General features: G+C 43.0%; 1 pseudogene; it reads right to left on the reverse strand.

Moving 5' to 3' along the window:
• LOC129833706 (WD repeat-containing protein 70-like) overlaps positions 1-10,361 on the reverse strand; it is an 83,372-nt pseudogene extending 73,011 nt beyond the window's left edge.
• Positions 10,362-11,138: the final 777 nt, after the last annotated feature.

Genomic DNA, 11,138 nt, shown 5'->3' on the forward strand with positions numbered 1-11,138 from the left:
CAGGGACCCCAAAACAAAACTCCACAATGCTTCTTTATCGGGATACTACATCTCTTGACACATACCTCTGAAAGAAACATGGCGGGAAGGGATAGTTTAAAGACACTTAAAGAGGACAGATACATGCTATGGGAAGAGGAAGAAGATGAATCTACAGCACGTGACAACCAAATAATCTTTTCTACACTGAGTATACAAACTATTAGGAACAACTTCCTAATACTGATTTGCCCATCAGGTCCGTCAGCAGCAAATCATTGCAACTAACACAACAATATGCTTCATTCAGTCCCTTGCAGTTCTGACCTGAGTTACTGAACAGAGTACCTCACAAGGTAGTACTAGAAAGTACCAAACATCCCCTTTCAAAACATCCGCAATGACACTCATCCATTCCCTAAGATCCCAGAGTGAGACGTGTGATTGAGGGAGACAGAGGGGAGAGGGGCAGAGAGGAAGAGACTCAGAGAGAGGAGGGACCTCCTCCCAACAGCAGGCCACATTAGACATTCACCTCCTCTCCTGGTCCCGGAGAACTGAAATGACCCCCTCCGGACCCTCCCACTGGGGACCCTTCACATCTACAGCAGGTCGCTGCTGCAAACAGCTCCCTGTCCACGGCCAGACCTGGGCCACCAACACCACGTCCCATGGGAAGATTTTAAGAACATAAAGTAAAGATAAATAAACCAGTAAGCCCCCGCCATATCTGGAAGGGAGAGCTGCAGTGAGCAGAGGTAGGCAGTGGTAAACACCGGCCCCAGCCCTCAACAGCCTTGTTTTCAGGAATGATTGAGGTGTTGGGTTTCTGCACCGCAGCCTGTCACACTCACTTAAACTCATCACTGGGGCTCTCTCTCTCCGTCTCACACATGCACATATTCAAAGAAACACACACATGGCCCCCAGCCCTAAACATGGAAACACAACAGCCCCTGAGATAAGTTCTACGGGAGAACCAATAGGTTAGAGGACAACATAACAAACAGAGGGCTCGTGAAACTGTATGGAAATGGTTTACATGGATCGTTCTGTATCGTATCACCATTGTATTCTGAAAACATGAGATTTCCATCATGAAAGATACAGAGGTGACTCCACATTGTGAGAGAGGTGAGGACAGTGAGAGAGGTGAGGGCGGCAGATTGCCTAGCGGTTAAGAACATTGGGAATTGTAAATGAAAGGTTGCTGGTTCGAATTCCTGAGTTGACTAGGTGAAAAATATGTAGATGTGCCCTTGAGCAATGCACTTAACCCTAATTGTTCCTGTAAGTTGCTCTGGATAGAGTGTCTACTAAATGCCTAAAATGTTTAAGAAATGAAATGCCAGACCAAGGCTCCCAGAAGGATAGTTTAGCCTAGGGGACTCCCTGCTGGTGACAATTGAGATGAAGGGGAAGCAATGATAAACCAGCACCCAGAGAGTTGTTTTTGGAAGTACACTCCCAAGTAACTAGGGCCGGGACTATACCAGTATCGCGATACTCGTTAGTATTGTGGCAAGGAAACAAAACACAAAGCGGATGAAACTTCTTTAGGGAAACAGCCCTAATGTTGGCTGCAAACATTATGTTGTCATCCAGAAACACATTTATTTATAGCAGACAATATTTTACATACAGACGGTTATTAAAGGACCAAAGAGTTAGATCTGCTTCATTTTTGCCATGTAAAAAATATTGCAATACTGGTATAGTCAGAGCCCTACTGGTAATTGTTGAAATAGAAATGAGACTTCAGAGAGGGCCATATTGATGCCCGGGTGATCTCAATGAAAATGAGTCTTTAAGGGATATATTATGTTATAATGCTCTAGCTGATCCTGGATAAGCCACTGTACCCCAGCTCAAACAAAGACTCTGGTGCACATACAGGCATTACTGTCCTTAAATGTTGGGGGGGCTAAGGAGTGGGTGAGATTATCTGACTAATTTATTCCCTGTAAGAATCATTTAGTGTCGTCTTCTCAGGTGGGGGTCCTGATCCACATAATCCTGCTTTTAGGAGGATCATTGACCAAGTGGGCATGAGTTGCACGATGCCATTCTGAGAGACCAGTGAGACTCTTATTCAAATGATCACTGCCTTTTTAAAACCAATTATCACACTCAACCCAGAGAGCTGAGCCCTCCAGCTGTAGTGGTCTATCTTCACTCAGATTCAGAGACAAACACGCATGACCACGACCCCGCACACACACACACACACACACACACACACACACACACACACACACACACACACACACACACACACACACACACACACACACACACACACACACACACACACACACACACACACACACACACACACACACACACACACACTCACTCAACTCACCCATCATTGGAGCAGGTCATAAACTCGTCCTTTGTCTTGGGGTGCCAGCAGCCGCTGTTCAGGATGGCAGTGTGACCCTGCAATAATAGGAAATTATGTAAAACTGTGACACAGATATACAGATAGCAGTCATTTACTAGAACCTGATAATAGCAATAAATTCAAAATAGCCCTTCTCAACAATGTGGTTTAAACATTTTTAAATAAAATAGTAACACAGGAATAAAATAAAATGCACAAGAATGGAGTTATATACAGGGAGTATCAGTACCAGACGTACAAAGGCCCATTATCAGCAACCATCACTCCTGTGTTCCAATGGCATATTGTGTTAGCTAATCCAAGTTTATCCTTGAAAAGGCTAATTGATCATTAGAAAACCATTTTGCAATTATGTTAGCACAGCTGAAAACTGTTGTCCTAATTAAAGAAGCAATAAAACTGTCCTTCTTTAGGCTAGTTGAGTATCTGGAGCATCAGCATTTGTGGGTTCGAATACAGGCTCAAAATGGCCAGAAACAAATAACTTTCTTCTGAAACTCATCAGTCTGTTCTTGTTCTTAGAAATGAAGGCTGTTCCATGTGAGAAATTGCCAAGAGACTGAAGAAAGTACAACGCTGTGTACTACTCCCTTCACAGAACAGCGCAAACTAGCTCTAACCAGAATAGAAAGAGGAGTGGGAGGCCCCGGTGCACAACTAAGCAAGAGGACAAGTACATCAGAGTGTCTAGTTTGAGAATCAGACGCCTCAAAACACCAGTCTCAACGTCAACAGTAAAGAGGAGACTCCAGGATGCTGGCCTTCTATTGGCCAGTCTGTGATATGGCTTTTTCTTTGCAACTCTGCCTAGAAGGCCAGTATCCCGGAGTCACTGGTATTTTTCGGGTACTATGTAATGATGCTGCCAGTTGAGGACTTGTGAGGCGTCTGCTTCTCAAACTAGACACTCTAATGTACTTGTTCTCTTGCTTAGTTGTGCACCGGGGCCTTCCACTCCTCTTTCTATTCTGGTTAGAGCCACTTTAAGAAATGGAACACTAGTCACTTTAATAATGTTTACATATCTGGCATTACTCATCTCATATGTATATACTGTTTTCTATACTATTCTACGGTATCTCATTCACTTAATAATGTTTACATATCTTGCATTACTCATCTCATATGTATATACTGTTTTCTATACTATTCTACGGTATCTCATTCACTTAATAATGTTTACATATCTTGCATTACTCATCTCATATGTATATACTGTTTTCTATACTATTCTACGGTATCTCATTCACTTAATAATGTTTACATATCTTGCATTACTCATCTCATATGTATATACTGTTTTCTATACTATTTTACGGTATCTCATTCACTTAAATGTTTACACATATCGCATTACTCATCTCATATGTATATACTGTTTTCTATACTATTCTACGGTCTCATTTACTTAAATAATATTTACATATCTGGCATTACTCATCTCATATGTATATACTGTATTCTATACTATTCTACTGTATCTTAGTCTGTTCCGCTCTGACGTCATTCGTCCAAATGTATATAGTCTTAATTCATTCCTACTTAGATGTGTGTATATGTTGTGTAATTTGTTAGATATTACTTGTTAGATATTACTGCACTGTCGGAGCTAGAAGCACAAGCATTTCGCTACACCCGCAATAACATCTGCTAACCATGGGTATGTGACCAATTTGAATTGATTTGTTTGCCGGACGGTAGCAGAGTGAACTGTCTATGACTAGGGAGGCTGGAGTATTTGGCCATTTTTCAGGCCTTCCTCTGACACCGCCTCATATAGAGGTCCTGGATGGCAGGGAGTTCGGCCCTAGTGATGTACTGGGCTGTTCACACCCTCCTCTGTAGCGCTTTGCAGTCAAGATGCTCTCGAAGGTGCAGCTGTAGAACTTTTGGAGGATGAGGGCCCATGCCAAATATTTTCAGCCTCCTGGGGGGGGAAAGGCATTGCCTACCGTGTCCTCTTCACGACTCTGTGAGTGTGTGTGGGCCATATTAGGTCGTAATGTGATGTGGACGCCAAAGAACTTGAAGCTCTCGACCCGCTGCACAACAACCACGTCGATGTGGACGCGCTCTCCCCTCTTTCTCCTATAGTCCATGATCAGCTCCTTGGTCTTACTGATGTTGAAGGAGAAGTTGTTGTCCTGGCAACACACTGCTAAGTCTCTGACCTCCTCCCTGTAGGTTGACTCATCGCTGTCGGTGATCAGGCCCACCACCGTTGTGTCGTCAGTAAACTTGGAGTTGGGAGTCGTGTGTGGCCACCCACTCGTGAGTGAACAGGGAGTACAGGAGGGGACAGCACACACCCCTTAGGGGCCCCCGTGTTGAGGGTCAGCGTGGTGTAGGTGATGTTGCCTATCACTACCTGGCGACAGCCCGTCAGGAAGTCCAGGATCCAGTTTCAGTGGGATGTGTTCAATCCCAGGGTCCCTAGCTTGGTGATGAGCTTGGCGGGGACTATGGTGTTGAATGCTAAGCTGTAGTCTATGAACAGCATTATCACATAGTTGTTTACCCTCTTGTCCAGGTGGAAGATGGCAGTATAAAGTACAATTGAGATTGCATCATCTATGGATCTGTTGAGGCGGTACGCGTATTGGAGTGGGTCTAGGGTGTCTGGGATGGTGTTGATGTGTGTCATGACCAGCCTTTCAAAGCACTTCATAATTGCCCTTAACATGAGGCCAATGGACCAATGCTCTTAGCAGTCAGAGGAAGGGACTGGGAGGCATTAAAATAGTTATTATACCCAGTTACCAGTACCACACAAGAATCTGGACTTAAACAGATCAAACTCAAAACACAACTGGACAGCTTTACAGACAGAAGCCTTGCATAGCAGCCTGAGATAACTGTGCCTAGCCAGCCTCTGGTCCTTCGCCACAATCTCCAAAGAAAAAGCGTGGGCATAGAGCAGGGGTAGACAGTAGTTTTGGCTCGAGGGCCACAGCAGGATTTCAAAATTGGCTTGAGGGCAGCACTGATTTTTTCAGGACCGATTTGTTAGTCAAAAGCAATTTGCAGGCCAGAAAAGGGGCAGTTATTTGAAAATATAATTTCTACATACTTTCTATCTAGTTTTCGACATCCAAGCCCCCCCCCCCCCCCCCCCCCCCACAATACTAGGCCTACTTTAGTTTCAATACTGACAGATAAAAACAAAAAGTATTTTAACCTATACTTGTAATGATTAGAGTACAGTCCACAAACTGCATGTGTATGTTTACAGCTTAAATGGTTTGTAAATAACTGAATTGCTTCCATGTTCTGGAAAACAGCATCAAAACAAACAGCTCTGGTCATTCACAGCGATAGCCTTTTAATTGGACTGGAGGAACTACCGCTGCTATGCACATCCCCTCCGTCCCAACAGAACTGGACAGGAGAGCCAACTGCCAATGCCTAAAGAGAACCAGACTGATACACACTGTCAGTAAACACCACATCAATACGATGAGCCTAATTACAAACAGAACCTGGGCGCAAATCCGCCTCACTGATACGAAGAACGTTTTCTTCGTTTTATTTATTAGTCGTATGTACTATGACTAATGGTATTCACTATCCAACTAAATGCTTACTTGCAGGTTAATTCAACAATAAAACAAGAATATTAAATAAAAGATATGAACATAAAGTAAATGGCTCAGTGGAATATAATATTTTTTTTTGCACAAGTATAATACAGGAAGGCACAATTTATATAGTGAACAAAAATATAATAGCAACATGTAAAATGTTGGTCCCATTTTTCATGAGCTGAAATAAAAGACGCCAGCAATGTTCCATACGTACAAAAAGCTGATTTCTCTCAAATTAGGTGCACAAATTTGTTCGCACCCCTGTTAGTGAGCATTTGTCCTTTGGCAAGATAGAAGCTGATTAAACAGCATGGTCATTACACAGGTGCACCTTATGCTGGGAACAATAAAAAGACAATCTAAAATGTGCCGTTTTGTCACACAACACAATGCCACAGATGTCTAAAGTTCTCTCCTCTGCTTTAGATTGTGTGTGTGTGTGTGTGTGTGTGTGTGTGTGTGTGTGTGTGTGTGTGTGTGTGTGTGTGTGTGTGTGTGTGTGTGTGTGTGTGTGTGTGTGTGTGTGTGTGTGTGTGTGTGTGTGTGTGTGTGTGTGTGTGTGTGTGTACAGTGTGAGAGACAGCAGAAAAGTATTGGTAGGTGTTGTGCGAGTGATGGAGCATAGAAGAGAGTGAGGGAGAAAGAGTGAGACTAGTGTGCGTGTGGTGGGGATGTAGTGATGTGAGAACTTGTTTTGGACATTAGCTGGGTCACCTTTAACGGTCCACTGCAGATCTTCACTACCCAGAAGCCTGCTGCCAGTTACAGCCCCAATGGAGCAGGGATCCACAGGAATGTAGAGAGACATCCAGCTACAGTCAACATAACACAGTTCTCCTACTGGGGAAGTCATCTCTACCACATCATTCTCATTAGGTAAGCAAGTGGCATTGCAGATACCCGGGATGGTTATTGACCAGCCACCATGCAGAACATGCTCTGCAAATGGACAGTCAATAATGGCCTTTTAAGCAGCCAGACAGTTCACCCTAGACGTATTGAATGAACGAAACCCTGGTCAGTGGTCGGGATGAACTAGTTGTGATTGTTCTCAGCCTCTCCCAGCTGTAAGTACAGTATACATCATTACCCCCATACACAAACTAACCTGCAGCTGCAGTACTACCCTCAGAGAGCACAGTGCAGGAGTCATCACTGATACAAAGCTAGGCCTAGACCCCAAAAGCTTGCTTCAGTGGCCACAGATAGGGGGCATCTGATGGATTTTGATTTTCCCTTCTCAGTTTTTGGTATTTATTAGGATCCCCATAAGCCTCTGCAAAAGTATCAGCTCCTCTTCATGGGATCCACATGAAACATGACATAATGCATAGTACAGAACAAGGACTGAAATACATCAATTTAAAACGTCAAACATAGCATACATATCAGTACATACACACAATATCTAGGTCGAATACATAGTACAATGCAAATTACAATACAAGACATAAAATGGCTGTCTCTCTTCACTGTCCCCTTTGTGCAGTAAGGTGTTCTTTCATCTGTTTTTTAAATAATTGTGTTTATTGCTAGCTTGAGTTACTTGTAGTCATAGCTCTATTTTATACTGTGCGTTTCCCAGCCTCTGTTCTGGACCTGGGGATTGTGAAGAGACCTCTGGTTGCATGTCTTGTGATGTACTGATGAGTGTCCAAACTGTGCCAACTTGAACAAATAGTTCGGTACTTTCAACACATTTACATTTGAGTCATTTAGCAGACACTCTTATCCAGAGCCACTTACATGATGAACACACCGCCCAAGGTTGCGTGCGCTGCAAAATAAATGTACACATACATGTTATTCAATCATTGCACCCACACCGCTCACGAGCATCTGCGTAGCCAGGCGCTAAAATAGAACTTGCTCCTATTTGTGACGCTGCAAGTCCCGCCTCTCATATACCCACGTGGGTGATTGAAATATGAACTGAGGTCCACAGTCCCGTTCAGTTGGTGGTGGTAATGCACCTTAAAGTTGGATGCCAACCACCATATAAAGTCCAAAGAAGAGGCCTGAAGGAGGAGAGATTATAGAGATGAATTGTTGGAGTAGAGGACCTTGTGCATTTCAGGTAAAATAAAAAACCAATGTTTATATCCCAGGACAAATTAGCTAGCAACAGCAAGATGGCTAGATAAATTACTAAATGTTAAACTAAACTAAATGTTTGCTTTTCGACCTGTCCCCAAATTAATATAGTTGGTTCAGAGTTCGTTTTGATATTTCAACCTGCGTGGCCTGATCACGTATGGTGTGGGTGGGCAAAAGCAACATGAACGTGATAGTGGACACACACGAGCAGTCTGGTCAGCATGTTACAGGAGCAATTAGGGTTAAGTGCCTTGACTAAGGGCACACCAGCAGAGCCTTGTCGGCTTGGGGTTTCGAACCAGCAACCTTTGAGTTACAGGCCCAACACTCTAACCACTAGGCTACCTGCCGCCAATAGTGATGCAGTCATTCTCATGTTACTGACACTTTCCCTCCGTGTACATCTAAGTGCGATTCATGCTGCTTTGTTCTGCACCAACTGCAATTAACCTATGTCCTTCTTTTCCGCACATGACCACACAGCTAAGCAGTTGTCCAGGTGTGACAAAACTAAGACCTGTAAGACCTGTCTGGTTGACTGAGATGTCAAGAAGGCAGAGCAACGTCCTATCATGGACAGGAATCTTCCCATTTTAACAACCATTGAGTCTATATGTTTTAACCATGAAAGCTTGCTATCTAATGTTACACCCAGCAGTTTAGTCTCAACTTGTTCAATAGCCATATTATTCAATAATAGATCTAAACAAGGTTTAGTGTTGAGCGAATGATTTGTTCCCAAAATTATGCTTTTCATTTTTTGAGATATTTAGCAGCAGCCTATTGCTAGTTACCCATTCTAAAACTGACTGGAGCTCTATGTTAAGTGTCTCAGTTTTTTATTTTACTGTTGCAGCCGACGTGTATACTGTTGAGTCGTCAAGATACATAGACACAGAGGCTTTATTCAAGGTCAGTGGAAGGTCACTTGTAAAAACAGAAAGCAGTAATGGCCATAGCCGGCTGCACTGCGGTACACCACACTCAACTGAATTTGCATGAGAGGCTTCCAATAACAAAAACACTGTGTTCTAGTAGATAGGTAATGCGCTATCCATAATAAGGCAGAGGATACAAATGTGGCTCAGTTGGTAGAGCATGGCGCTTGCAACGCCAGGGTTGTGGGTTCGATTCCCACGGGGGGCCAGTACAAACAAAGTATGAATGTATGTACTTGTAAGTCGCTCTGGATAAGAGCGTCTGCTAAATGCCTTAAATGTAAAATGTAAAAATCCATAACACCTATGTTTTTTCAGCAATAGGTTATGATCAATGACATCAAAAGCTACACTGAAGTCTAGCAAAACAGCTCCCACAGTCTTCTTACTATCAATTTCTTTCAGCCAATCATCAGTCATTTGTGTCAATGCCAAGCATGTTGAAAGTCTGTTGTTGATTTGTTTTCTGTAAAATAACTTTGTATTTGATCAAACACAATTTTTTCCAAAGGTTTGCTAAGCACTTGTAACAGGCTGATTGGTTGGCTGTTTGGGTAGCAGAATGACCTTTGCCTCCCTCCATGTCTGAGAGCACACTCTCTTCTAGGCTTAAATTGAAGATGTGGCAAACAGGAGTCACAATGTATTCCGCTACCAACCTCAGTAATTTACCATTCAGGTTGTCGGTAACAGGTGGTTTGTCCTCATTTACAGATAGCAATAAAATGATCAACTCTTCCACACCCACTTTGTGGAACTCAAAACTACAGTGCTCAGCTACAGAGGAAGCACATATTTGAGAGTAGGAGATGAGAGCATACCTTGGTATTAGCCATATCCACAATGTACTGGTCTCCCTTGGGACACTATGACCGGGAACCCGTCTCAGTCCAACACCTTGGCCTGGGCATTCCCAGGGACCACCAGGATGACATCACCGGGGATGCTGTATTGTAGGGACCTGATCTGGTCCCTGAGAGGGGACACAAAGTGAGAGGATGACAAAGGCAAATCTTTTTACTTATCATTCCTGTGTAGGGTTGCAAAAATCCAGTAACGTTCATAAAATTCCTTGGTTTTCCAGAATTCCTGGTTGGAAGATTCCTGGAATCAGGAAGGAATAAGTAGGAAATCATTCAGAAATTAAGCATTGTTATATAACAGCTTTAAATCCTGAAGAAGTTTTAAAACAGGAACCGTGACAACACACATCATAGAGAGATGCAGAGCACATGCTCCGCCCACCTGAAGATCTGTCTTTTTCAACCATCTATTTCCTGTGTTTGAGGAATGCAAAATCCACTTGTCACTCTTGCTGGATTGATTGCTTTCATTTTACCTCTGCGACTCTTTCATACTCTTGCTTGTGCCTGTCGTTTTTTTCCTGTTAAAATCGTGAACATTTTTGGAATGACCACTCAAACACACCCCGGTAATGGCTGAAATGGGTTCAAAGGAATACATTGTTTTTCTGTTGCATCTATAAGAACATTAAAGCTTCGTCTGGGATTTAACGCATCGTCTCGACACTTACAGCACAAGAAAGAGAAGAAATAACTTTATTTTGATGGGTGTACATATTTTGATGGGTGGAAATGAAAAAAGTTATTATTTAATACAGTTGAATGTTTACAAATTAGATGCGATAAATGAAATGAAAGCAACTTCAGAAAATAAACTCAGATTATAGTTATATGTCTATCTCACAAACAATGTAAACTGCTATTATACAGATAGAATGTGGAGATGTCTAGGTCTGGGGCTCCCTCTTTCCAATCCCTCAGACTCAACACAATGAAAAGCCCATCCGGCTGGGCAGGAGAATGGAACACACCGAACCTTGGCTGCACTAGACGTAGTTGGGTTTCTTCTTTCCATCAACAAAAGGAGAGTGGAGGGTTCAAATGAGCCCAAAGATTGGTATTTAGCTATACCAGCAACCCCTTCACAATACCAATCTGTTTGCTGAACTGTTACCCACTAAGCTTCACACGCATACAGCACACAGCACGCACATAACTACTCTCCCAAAGTGCAGATAGCAATTCAGGTCAATATCAAACCGCATTAACACAGCAGGGGGTAGAGGGGCCAGAGACATTTTCGTGTGGGAAGCAATAAGCTCAGGGATGG

The sequence above is a fragment of the Salvelinus fontinalis genome, chromosome 2 (genome assembly GCF_029448725.1).
Source record: "Salvelinus fontinalis isolate EN_2023a chromosome 2, ASM2944872v1, whole genome shotgun sequence".
Lineage (NCBI taxonomy): Eukaryota > Metazoa > Chordata > Actinopteri > Salmoniformes > Salmonidae > Salvelinus > Salvelinus fontinalis.